Genomic DNA, 13,097 nt, shown 5'->3' on the forward strand with positions numbered 1-13,097 from the left:
AATAAATGTTTGTGGAATAAAGACTTGAAAGGAGAAAGAGTCAGAAGTAGGAGTGGATCCAGAGGCAGGTCCCCAGCTCCCTGACTGCATTAGACCTTATTCACCCTGGTGCACCCACCGTGAGGCCCTGGCACACAGGGAGGAGGCTGGCATCAGGGCGAACAGGGAGGGTAAGGAAGGGGCAGGGCTATCAGCACAGGCTGCTGAGCCCCTAGGGGAGCAGGGTAGAGGGAGTGCATCCCAGGGATGAACAGGCTCTGCCATGGGCATGGAGGACTAGGGAAAGGGCTGAGATCATATGGGAGTGGAGAGAGGGATGCCATGTTCTAGGACCCCCATTGTGGGTTTGGATGACATTGCCTTAGCTCAATCATGTCAAAGGCTGCATGCCTCGTTTATTTGTCCCATGTTAGCCTTTGAGTTTGACATGCTTGCTTAGCTTGTCCTTTCTAATTGTAGCCTTCACCTTCCAGAAATCCTGGAGTCAACTTAGAGATTTTAATTGATAAATGCTGTTCTGACATTGTAGATGCCTTTGGGTATTCTTGGAATGAATTTAGAATTTATCCTTCAATTATTTCAAGTTTCTCATTGCATGTCTAACTCAGATCTCAGAGGAAGTTATTTTTTCCTTTACTACCTCTTGGTGGGTTCCTTCGTGTGTGTGTGTGTGTGTGTGTGTGTGTGTGTGTGTGTGTGTGTGTGTCGCATGCATGCTGGATTACATTTTCTATACTCTTCTCTGAGTTTCTGCTTCCACTGAATGCGCACAGTTCCAGGATCACCCTGTCTTCTGGTCTGCACTGCAGCATCGCACAAGCAGCCTTTTCACTGGAACCCCTTTGCCCCAAACATCACACCACTCAGTGGTTGTGTGAGTAGCAGTCTTTACTGAAGGCGTGGCTTCATCCTGCCATGCTGCTTAGCCCCTTCTCCACCCAAACTCCCAGCTTCCTCCCCTTCTCACCACTCCAGGTTCCCTTCAGAAGCCCAATTCTCTCTCCTTCATTTGAAAAAATAATTTAAGTCTCCACTCTTTCCTCATGTCAGGGTCCACCCTTTTCACACCTGCAGCATCCTTATCATGCTTTATAAATAAAGGGCTATCCATTCTTTCCATTTTTAGTAGCAAAGAACCAGCAAGGGCTCTGAAATAAGAGGTTGAGTTCTAGGAGCAGATTTGGAAAAGAGGATTCATGCAAAAATTATTTATTTAAGAAGTGTTCCCAGAAAAAACTGGTGGGGGGTTGGGTGGGGAAGTGGGGCCTGGAAAAACGAGGCCAAGCAAAGATATGACAGAAAGCAGAGTCCCAAGGAGAGCAGCTCTGCCTCAATCCCTTGTGGGAATTCTGGAAACACCTGACCATTGCCTCCGACAGGGAGCAAGAGAGCTGGAGGACTGTTCCCCCATGTTTGTCTGTCATTTGTTAAAGGGCTGGCCCTAAGGGCACATACAATCCCAGGCTGTCTATCAAGAGATGCAGGTGTAGGCTGTTTGGAGTGAAATCACATGAAGAGGAGAGCGAGGGGGGCATGAAAACCAGTCCAGGGATCCTAGGGGCTGTGGGCAAAGCACCAACAGCATCTGCTGCAGCCATTCCTTCTCCCCTCCTTACCCACTCTTTGAGGGGAAGGGAGCTGCGTGCAGGATCATTTCCTCACCAAAGTGAGTAATGCCACCCGGAGGAAGCAGAGCAGCTATCACTGAGGGTGGCTGTCGGTATCATAAGAAATACATTTGGTTTCCCTCTTTGGTTCCTGGCGCCAAGATCCTAAAATCCATGGCATTTCCTAAATAATAGGAATATCTTTTGTTATTCATAACAAGCCCTTTCAATCTCCCCCGAGTTTATGGCAACGAGGTGACCCAGAGTGGGTCCCTACATAGTGTCAGGATGGGGTTGGTCACCCCGAAAGACCAAGTGATGTCAGGATTTGAATTTTCGGTCCTACCCACCCATCTAAGGAAAGCAGGAATGGGTGCTTCAGTGCTGCAGCTTAAGTTCTATAAAAACTCTTGAACAAGGAGATGTGATGAGCTTCTGGGATGGTGAAGGCATCCCCGTGCCGGGAGGGGTGGTACACCCCAGATCTATGGGAACAGAAGCTCAGGATGCTTCCTCACCTTGTCCTATGTATCTCTTCATTTGGCTGTCCATCTGGATCCTTTATCATAATACATTTTATAATAAACTCTTAAGTGGAAGCAAGTGTTTCCCTGAGCTTTGTGAGCTGTTCTAACAAATGATCGAACCTAGGAGGTATGGGGGGTTGGGGAGGATTGTTGGGGACCTCCAATTTACAGCCTATGGATGAGGAACACAGGTGACAACTTGAATTTAGAATTGGCATCTGAAGTGGGGGCAGTCTTGTGGGATTGAGCCCTTAACCTGTAGGATCTGCTGCTATCTCTAGGTAGATAGTGTCCGATTGGAGTTCAATTGTATCAGAGCAGTAGACACCAGTCAGTATCTGCTGAGAATGGCTTGGTGGTGTTGAAAACAGTAGAACCTGTTTACCTATCAGAGCAGAAGCTTTTCTTCCAGGCCCTTCTCCCACTTCCCACTCCTCTCAGGCCTGTCTTAGCTCCTTATGAGGATGGAGGGGCTCACTATCAGAAGAAAAGGATAAGTACTGTGGACGAAAAATGTTGCTGTAATAGGTCATAAATTCCTAACTGGGCAGGTCATGGTGGGTAGTCACACCTCAAGCCTATAACTTCTTTACTGAAAGGGTTTAAGCCAGTCCTGTTCATTGTTCTTGTGCATTTAGGTTAACATACCTTGGAAATACCAAAAGTAATACACATCAAAGGCATAACCACCATTAAGAAAGCACATAATCTTGTAATCCAATCCCTGCCTCGTTTTCTCCCACTCTTAGGCAATCTTCCTTATTTTCCCTCCTTAATCTCAAATGCATAAAAGAAACCTCAAAACTATTATTCTCTTGAGCATTTTGGATATTGCTTTCCAGCAACTGCCATCTGTTTTGGCTCACATAAACTCGTAAAAGTTATCTACAGGTTTGTACGTCTCTTACATCAACAGTACTCACATCTCAGAAATCAAACAGGTCATGTGGGGCTATCTCTGAGACAATGCCCCACTGAGCCCTAGGTGCACAGATGGTGACTGCACTGTCCTCTTTCAGAACCTGCCCCATCTGACTTTGGTTTGCTAGACAGGAGAGGTAAGTTAACATCCTGTTTGAGACACAGCTCTCCTGTTTGTGGCTTTCTGGCCCACAATGGAAGCAAGGAAGCTGGTGTTATCTAAGTCCTGGCCTTTTGCAGGGGGAGAGGTGAAGGGCTTCTGACTGAGGGTGAGAAATCTGCTGTTTTCCCCAAGTCAGGAAGTCAGTTTCAGGTGTTGGAGTCATGAGTTCTAAGTACATCGTACATCCTACATCGCGCATCGCACACTGCCTCCTAGAGTCTGAGCAGCTGCTCTTAGTGAACACTGCTACTCTGAGCTGCTCCTCAAAAGCACCAGATATTGCCTCCCCCTGAATGAAGTCTCTTAATGGGAGAATGGGGTGGGTGACATTCATCTGGATCTTGGCCATCAGTGCTTTTCCTGTAGACTTTTGTTTGTTATGACTGACGCAGAACAGTAAGAAGCTACGAAAAATTCCATGGCAAGTGGAATGGGGAAACTGAGACAGACAGCTGAACAAACTGGCCAGATACAGAGGGTCACCAGGGTGGAAAGCACTGGGTGCCTAGCAACCGGCAAAACTGGTACTGGACCTCCTCGCCCCCAGGGTGGCCTTCCCTCCTCTGGCATATTGCTGGCCATGCAATTTAGACCCCTCTGACCTTTCCTCTGTCGAGATAACATCCAGGCCTTGGATATATTTCAACTCTAAGCCCAGAAAAGCAGCAAAACCAGATGGGTGACACCGGGACTAGCTGTGGTGACCCCTGCCCTGGCACTGACCAATCAGTGGAGACCATGACCATGAAAGATGGATATTCTACTGAGATTCTCCCATTAGCTCCCCTAAATTCCCTGCCCTTTTAAAAAAAAATTTTCCTAAATATGTTTCCATTGATTTCAGAGAAAGAAACAGAGATGGAGAGATAGAAACATCAATGATAAGAGAGAATCATTGATTGACTGCCTCCTACACCCCTTTCCCCCCACACAGACCGGGATAAACTCCCTGCCTTTAAAACCCTCAAGCCAAAGGACCCAGCGCAAGCTCTCCCTCCCAACATAATGCCTGTGCCTATTCCTTCCCCTTCTTCTTCCCCCACAGATGTGGATCTCCTAAACTCTAAGGATCCCCATGAGACTTGTAACCAGGGGAGAAATGGACAGCAGCAGCTCATCCCAGGTTAAGCGCCTGAATGTGTCCCGAAGGCCCCCCTTTTCTCTGACTTTCCAGTGAGCTGACAGCAGCCTCTCCTTGGCTCATTTCTTTCCTAACATCTAGAGAGCAAAGCAGCCCCACCTAGGCTCCCCGCTGTTGCTTCTTCTAACCTAGGCCCTTCCTTGTTTCATTGTCCCAGCTTTAATAAACATACTCTCAAAATTACCTGGACTTGTGTTGTGAAATCTTTTCTGCATGAAGTCAAGAACCCACACACCACGGGTCGGCCCTGAGTCTGAATGTGTTTCCTCAGTTCAATAGCAATTTCCTCTACTGCTCTTTGCAAAAGCATCACTGGTCTACACACACACACACACACACACACACACACACACACACACACACACTATTCCTCTCTACTCACTACATAACTGAATACGGTGCAGGCAGTGGACCAGTCAGTATCCAGAGGCCTCTGCAAACCAGAGGCTGCGCAGACATGCAAGCAAGGCCCTGTGGACTTCTTGCAGTTTCCAATGCCCCTCCCCTCAGGTACTTGCCCACATTCTAACATCTCTGCTTTATGGGATAATGACATTGAAAACATGTGCACTCATTTCCGCCTCCTCCCCAAAGCCTCAAAATGAGAGAAGAAAAATTACAACAACAAGAAACCATATATGCACAAGGACAAAGTGAATTGAAGAGGATACAGGAACAGATGACAGATGTCCAGAAAATTTTGGAATCTGGAGAGTCAGTGGTAGCTGATTTAGAAGAGCAGAAAGAGCTGAGTTTTAAACCTGAAAAGGAAGGTGATGCACAACAAGAAGCAAGTGGATTTTTTTACTCTGGGGACTCAAACTGAAATATCTGCTCGAGATGGGGATGGGGGGGGGGGGGCTGAAAATAGGAGCTGCATCTTGGCCGTGTTTGAGCAGCAATGAGACACCAGATCTCTACTCCCACCCTGCTTAACTGAAGGAGAACAGAGAACTACACTAAAAAAAGGCACTAAGTGAAAGTCTACCTGTGAGTCAACCTCCCTTCCCACCCCCTCTACCCCCACACACTCACTCTCCCTTCTGAGCAGCAAGAATAATGGTAGACAAGCTTACATCCTCTGGGAGGAAGAATGGAAGATTCCTCTCTGGAGAAACTGACTAGGCCGAGAGAAAAGACCTACTGGCATTTGGTGTTCCCTCAATGAAACAGCTGGGTCCCCACTTGATCACCCTATTGTGAAGCCCACTGGAATATCGGCCCCTCTCATGCACCTAGGGCTCAAACATCTGAGCAGATAGCTAAGCATCCCATGGTATCAGAGGGGAGCTTCTAATATAAAATACAGAGACAAATCCACCACCCACCCATTCAGCTATCCTAGGGGAAAGCAGAAAATGCACAAAGCAAAAGAAAATATGAAAACAAAACAGTAAGCTAGAAAAAGGGAAATCAAGAGACTAGGAACTTTTAGAAATTCAAACTACGATAGCAGAAATAAAAAATTCAATAGATGCATTAGAGCATAATTTGAGAAATTCTCTGATAGTAGAAAAAATACAAAGAAACAGAAAGCAGAAGAGAAGGGGAAAGATAATTCAAGGCTCATTCCAGAAGACCCAACAACTAATAAAAGTTTCAGGGAGAGAGAGAAAATTAGGGGAAGAAATGATCACACTAATAGGCATGATAGGAAGAAAAAACTTAATGCCTGTTATTGGGAGAATAAAGAAATTGTAATTTCTTCATACAACAGAATGCTATACTGCAATGAAAAGTTAATGAACTATGGCTATGTGCATAGATGACTCTTATGAACAATGTTAAATGAAATGTGAGCCACAGAAGAATGCCATTTCTTCATATGATGCTATTTCTACAATATTCAAAGCAAGCACAAGTAAACAAGCTGTCATTTAGCTACACATACATGTGTAGTTAAACAATTTAAAAGGCAATCAAATTGGGAAAAAAGCCATGAGAGTGATCATGTGGCTGGTGGAGGGTGAGGGAAGAGGGGCAGCATGGGAAGGAAGGCAGGGAATGAGATCAGAAAGAACATATAGGGAAGGTCAAGGTATTGATAATATCCTATTTCCTAAGTAGCTTGGTGGCTTCAGAGATGTTTGTTTTACTACTATGTTTCATAACTTATATTACTCATATTCTTTTATATATGTGAAATGCTCTCTCTCTCTCTCTCTCTCTCTCTCTCTCTCTCACACACACACACACACACACACACACACACACACACAGAAATAGTATAAGAAAATTTCCCTGAATTGGGGGTGTGTACTTCTAGATTAAAAGTCCAATGCAGTAGGGGTAAATCTATTCCAAAACATATCCTTATGAAATTTCAGAACACCAGAGATAAAAAGGATATTTTACAAGCAAGAAGAGAGGAAAAATACCTCATGTTCAAAAAACAGAGAATAGAAGAGTATTGGTCTCTCACCATCAAGACTGGAAGTAGAAGACAACATGCCTTTACATTCTGAAAGAACAAGGTTCCTATCTAGAACTCGGGACCCATCAAAGAAGCAAGTGGGACAGCAGAAGGTAAACTCTGAGCAGTTAGGCCTCAAAAATGTCACCTTCCATACTCCCCTCCTCAAAATGCAAGAATGTGCTCCACCAAAATGAACCAGTAAACCAAGAAAGAGAAAACCCTGGAAACAAGGTTTCCCAAAATAGAAAAGAGACAAAAGGAATATAAAAGGTGTTAGTAGAGGGAAATAATCCCCAAATAGCAGGAACAGGCACAGTACAATCCAATTTGGAAGGAGAGAACAAGAAAACTCCCGGAGAGATTTCTCCATGTAAAACAACAGTATCAGCTGCCTAATACTGAAGTGAACTGAGTTATAGTTCTATGCGAGAGTTTCGGGAAGAATTACTGATTGGCACATAGAAAACTAAGTAAAAAATCCAACCAAATAAAAAGAGGCCATTTATTTACTCCAGGGAAAAACCAAAGTTGTACAGGAAGGGATATGTAAAAGTAATATATTATGTGGCTCATCTACACTAATAAAAGAGAAACATGGTAATTGGCGTACGACCGCTACCTTTTTCATTGGCTAATCAGCGAGATATGCAAATTAACTGTCAGCCAAGATGGCGGCCGGCAGCCAGGCAGCTTGAAACTAACATGAGGCTTGGTTGCCTCAGTGACAGACGATCTTTGGAGGAAACCAATGTTCCCCGCCTGCAGCTGCAGGCCTCTGAGCGGGCAGTTTAAGAAACACTGTAACAAATACCGCCGACTTCAGCCAGCAGATTTGCAACATTGTAAGCAAAGGCCAGAAACCTACTTTCAGCCGCGGAGGCCTAAGAGCTGGAGCCAAGCCTCAAGGTAAAGCTGGCCCAGAATAAAAAAGAAAAAAGAGCCGACACTGGTTTGGCTCAGTGGATAGAGCATCGGCCTGCAGACTGAAAGGTCCCAGGTTCGATTCCGGTCAAGGGCATGTACCTGGGTTGCGGGCATATCCCCAGTGGGAGATGTGCAGGAGGCAGCTGATCGATGTTTCTCTCTCATCGATGTTTCTAACTCTCTATCTCTCTCCCTTCCTCTCTGTAAAAAATCATAAAATATATTTAAAAAAAAAAAAAGAAAAAAGAAAAAAAGGAGCGGTTGGGAACTTCAGTCACTCCCAGCCTGAAAACAGCCCTCAGCCCCTCACCCAGACTGGCCAGGCACCCCAGTGGGGACCCCCACCCTGATCCAGGACACCCTTCAGGGCAAACCAGCCGGCCCCACCCATGCACCAGGCCTCTACCCTATATAGTAAAAGGGTAATATGCCTCCCGGCACTGGGATCAGTGTGACAGGGGGCAGCGCCCAAACCCCCTGATCGCCCTGCGGCTCTGTGTGTGACAGGGGGCGGGGCCCCAACCCCCTGAGCAGCCCTGCTCTGTGCCTGATAGGGGGGAGCTCCCCAACCCCCCCCCCCCACGGGCCCTGCTCTGTGTGTGATGGGGTAGAGCCATAACCTCCCCATCGGCCCTGCCCTGAGTGTGAGAGTGGCGGCACCCCAACCCCCCAATCAGCCCTACCCTGAGCGTGACTGGGGGTGGCATCACAACCTCCCAATCTGCCCTGCTCTGTGTATGACGGGGCGGCGCCCCAACTCCCCAATCGGCCCTGCTCTGAGCCCAACCAGGGGCTGCACCTAGGGATTAGGCCTGCCCTCTGCCACCCGGGAGCAGGCCTAAGCCAGGAGGTCGTTATCTCCCGAGGGATCCCAGACTGCGAGAGGGCACAGGCCGGGCTGAGGGGCCCCCCCTCCCCCCTGAGTGCACAAATTTTTGTGCACTGGGCCTCTAGTCTTATCTAATAAAAGAGTAATATGCAAATTGACCATCACTCCAACACACAAGATGGCTGCCCCCATGTGGTCAAAGATGGCCACCCCTATGTGGACACAAGATGGCCGCCACAAGATGGCCGGCAGAGAAGGACAGTTGTGGGCGATCAGGCCAGCAGGGGAGGGCAGTTGAGAGGGACCAGGCCTGAAAGGGAGGGCAGTTGGGGGTGACTGGGTCGGCAGGGGAGGACAGTTAGGGGTGACCAGGCTGGCAGGGGAGCAGTTAGGCGTCAATCAGGCTGACAGGGGAGTGGTTAAGGGCAGGCAGGCAGGCAGGCGAGCGGATGGGAGCCAGCAGTCCCAGATTGGAGAGGGTGCAGGCTGGGCTGAGGGACACCCCCATGTGCATGAATTTCGTGCACTGGGCCTCTAGTATTATATAACTATATAGGGAGAATGAAGGCAATGGAAGTGTGTTTGTGGACCAGAGTGTATGAAATTAAGAAAATTAAATCTGTATCTTCTGTAGCTATAAATAAATGATTAATTTCTAAAATGAAACACACACACACACACACACAAAAGAAACAAAATAGGATTAGAGAACACTCCCCAATTCAATTACATAAACCTGAACCAAAACTAGATGAGGACAGCAGAAGACAGGAACTTAGAGCCAGTTTCACTCATAAGCATGTAAGTCAAAGTTTTAATTACAATGTTAGAAAGCTTAATGTAGCGGAACTAAGCTGGTCATATTGCAGTATTACAAAGTTGGTCCAACTTAAACAAAAAGTATTCATATAAATCATCACTATAATAGATTAATGGAGAAAATCTATCTTGACAGGCACAGAAAACGCATTTGATAAAAATCAGTACTCATTCATGTTAAAAATAATCTTAGCCAAAGAGGAGAATAAGGAAATTTCTTTAACTTGACTGAAAACACTTTACCAATAATTTATAGCAATTAGAATACTTAAATGGTAGAGTATTAGCAACATTCCCTTTAAAATCAGGAAAATGACAAAGGCATCTTTTAACACCGTTCTACTCAACATTGTACTTGCAGAGTCTGGCCAGCATAGTAAGACAAGAAAAAGAAATAAATGACATAAAAACTGTAAGGGGAGAAAAAACGACCTATCTCATTCTGAGAACAGGATTCCAACCTAGAATTCTAGAGCCACAAAACTTGCAAATGAGAGAGCAGAATTATGACAAGTTCAGACAAAATAGGTCTCAAAAAGTTTATCTTACATGTACTTTGTATTAGTTTTTCATTGCTGCTAAAACAAATTGCCACAAATTTAGTGGCTTAAACAATGCAAATGTATTCTCTTACAGCTCTTGAGGTCGGAAAATAGTCTAGTCCATGGTTCTAAAATCTAGGTGTCAGCAGGGCTGTGTTCCTTCTGGAGGCTCTGCGAGAGACTATGTTCTCTTGTCTTTTCCAACTTCTAGAGCAGCTGTGGGCAAACTACGGCCCACGGGCCGGATCCGGCCCGTTTGAAATGAATAAAACTAAAAAAAAAAAAGACCGTACCCTTTTATGTAATGATGTTTACTTTGAATTTATATTAGTTCACACAAACACTCCATCCATGCTTTTGTTCCGGCCCTCCGGTCCAGTTTAAGAACCCATTGTGGCCCTCGAGTCAAAAAGTTTGCCCACCCCTGTTCTAGAGGCAGCTCCCAATCCTTGACTTGTGGCCCCTTCCTCTATAATCAAAGCACGTCACTCCAATCTTTGCTTCTGTCATCATATCGTCTCTCTGTGCTACTTGTCATCATATAACCTTCACTGTCTCTGACCCTTCTGCCTCCATCTTAAACGGACCTCGTGATTATATTGGGCCCATTTGGATAATCCAGGAAAATTTCCCCATCTCAAAACCCTTAATGGAGTCACATCTACAAAGTTCATTTTGTCATGCAAGGTAACATATTATCAGGTTTTGGGAATTGCATTGTGGACATCTTTGGGGAGAGGCATTATTCAATCTATTACCTATTACTTCCATGCAATTATTCATAGGTTATATGATTATTTACATAGAAAGAGCCAAGATAACTTACAGATTATTAGAATTAATAGGAGAGTTTAGCAAGGTGATTCAATTGCTTTCCTATATTCAGACACAAAGAGTTGAAAAATAAAACTTAAAAAAGATGTCATTTATAACATTACGAAATAAATTACAAAGTACCTCACAATAAATCTAACAAAAGATAGAATTGACAAAGGACTCAAACCCAGAATATAGAAATAACTCATAAATCAATACTTATAAAAGCTCAATAGAAAAACGAGTAAATGATAAAGAGGTAAATCACAGAATAAAAAGCCAGAATGGTTAATAAATGTATAAAAAGATGCTCAACCTAATTATTAATCAGAGGAATGCAAATTAAACCTTAATGAGGTACCATTTACTATCCACAGCTTGGGAAAATTAAAAAGTTTGACAGTTTCAAATTTTGTGGTCCAATGGAGAAATGAGAACTCCCCTACACTGCTGAATTAAGTGTACATTGGTTCAAGCATTTTGGAGACCAAGTAGACAATATCTCAAGGTGAAGACGCATGAGGGTGCATATGCCCTCCAACCCAGCAATTTCACTCATGGATATCTAAATCACACAGAACCACATGCGTGTATACACTCTGGGTTTTTCCTTTGTGCGTGAAGACACATTTAAAAGAATGTTCATTGCGATGTGCCCTTGACCAGAACTGAACCAAGGACCCTGCAGTCCACAGCTCCATCCGCTGAGCCAAACCAGCCGTGGCAAGGATGCAGGGTGTTTTTACGAAGATCTCCGGAGCCGGGCCTCCTGGCCGGCCGCCAGGCCACCGCGCTCCCAGCGACTCGGTGGGGCTGGTGTGCAGGGCCCGCGCCCCACAAGCACCTGCGCCCCAAGGACGGTGTCCGCCCTTGTTCCCACTGGACTGGGAGCCTCTACAGCGGAGGACCTCTATTTATTAATATTTGAACCCAGAGCTTGTCAAGTATTAAACCTGGCATCGTGTCTACGCGAGGGAATGAGGCCAGGTCCTCCCACGCCCACCTCCCTGAAGAGTTACAGGTCCCTGTGCGCGGGACAACGGGAGCTTCTACGAAGTGAAAGAGCGACAATTACCTCCCACTCCGCATCGGCCTTCGCCCGGCGCCGCCGCCGCAGTGCTTCATGGGAAAGTAGTTCCAGCGCTGGTCGTGGGCCCCGCCCACTGAGCCCAGACTGACCTTCCCAGCGTGCAGCGCGCCGGCCAGTGGGCGGAGGACGAAGAGGGTGTTGTGCGGCTGCGGGACCCTCCGCGGCCCCCGTTTCCTTCAGCCTCGGGTGCAGGGCTACGCATCGAGGGCTGGCCGGCCTGGGAGAGGCCTGGGTGCAGCCCCGGAAGAAAAGGGTTTGTTGAAGAAATCCCACCCCGCGGAGATGAACCCTTTAACTAAAGTCAAGCTGATCCGTGAGCTGAACGACCGCGAGGCCCAGCTCGGCGCGGCCCCGGCGGTGTCCTGGCACTCCCAGTACAAAGACAGCGCCTGGATCTTCCTGGGCGGGCTTCCTTACGAACTGACGGAAGGGGACGTCATCTGTGTGTTCTCGCAGTATGGGGAGGTCGTGAACATCCATCTGGTGCGGGACAAGAAGACTGGGAGATCCAGAGGATTCTGTTTCCTCTGCTATGAAGACCAGAGGAGCACCATTCTGGCCGTGGACAACTTTAACGGGATCAGGATCAAAGGGAGAACCATCCGAGTAGATCACGTGTCTCATTTTCGGGCCCCTAAGGACTCAGGAGAAGTGGATATGTGACCAGAGAGGTCCAGGATAAGGGCTGTGGGGCGCAAACCCCTTCCCTGAATTCACCTGGGGGCTCTGAAGGTGACAACCCCACAACACACAGAGAGAGACACAGAAAATAAAGAAAAGAAAAAACGAGGACTGATCTAGAAGTACCCGCAGAGCAGCCAGCCTCCACTTCAACCCAGAAACAAGACAACAATGGAAAAGGAGGGCCCCTGCTCTAAAAAGCACAGCAGCAAAAACTCAGAGCTGTTAAGAGAATTGGTTCTAACGAGAAATGCTTTGATAAACCAGTCGTGATGAGGAAGAGAGCAAGAGACTGGCACCCATGCCCTGAACGGTTTGGCTCAGTGGATAGAGCACCGGCCTGCAGACTGAAGGGTCTCAGGTTCAATCCCGGTTAAGGGCATGTACCTTGGTTGCGGGCACATCCCCAATAGGGGGTTTCTAACTCTCTATCCCTCTCCCTTCCTCTCTGTAGAAAATCAATAAAATATATTTAAAAAATAAGAGAGACTGGCACCCAGGTTTCTTGTAGAAGAAGCACCTCCTTCTGGATAATAAAGAAGGAAATCGAAGGAGAACGGGGTCAGATGTATTATTGGGATAAATTTAAGAGGAAGACAATGGCTGAGGACTAGAAAGAAA

At 46.4% G+C, this 13,097-nt stretch overlaps 1 pseudogene; it reads left to right on the forward strand.

The window, feature by feature from the left end:
* Window positions 1–12,074: 12,074 nt before the first annotated feature.
* Window positions 12,075–12,749, forward strand: LOC118663225 (annotated as a pseudogene).
* Window positions 12,750–13,097: the final 348 nt, after the last annotated feature.

This window comes from Myotis myotis, unplaced genomic scaffold, assembly GCF_014108235.1.
Source record: "Myotis myotis isolate mMyoMyo1 unplaced genomic scaffold, mMyoMyo1.p scaffold_m19_p_9, whole genome shotgun sequence".
Classification (NCBI taxonomy): Eukaryota; Metazoa; Chordata; class Mammalia; order Chiroptera; family Vespertilionidae; genus Myotis; species Myotis myotis.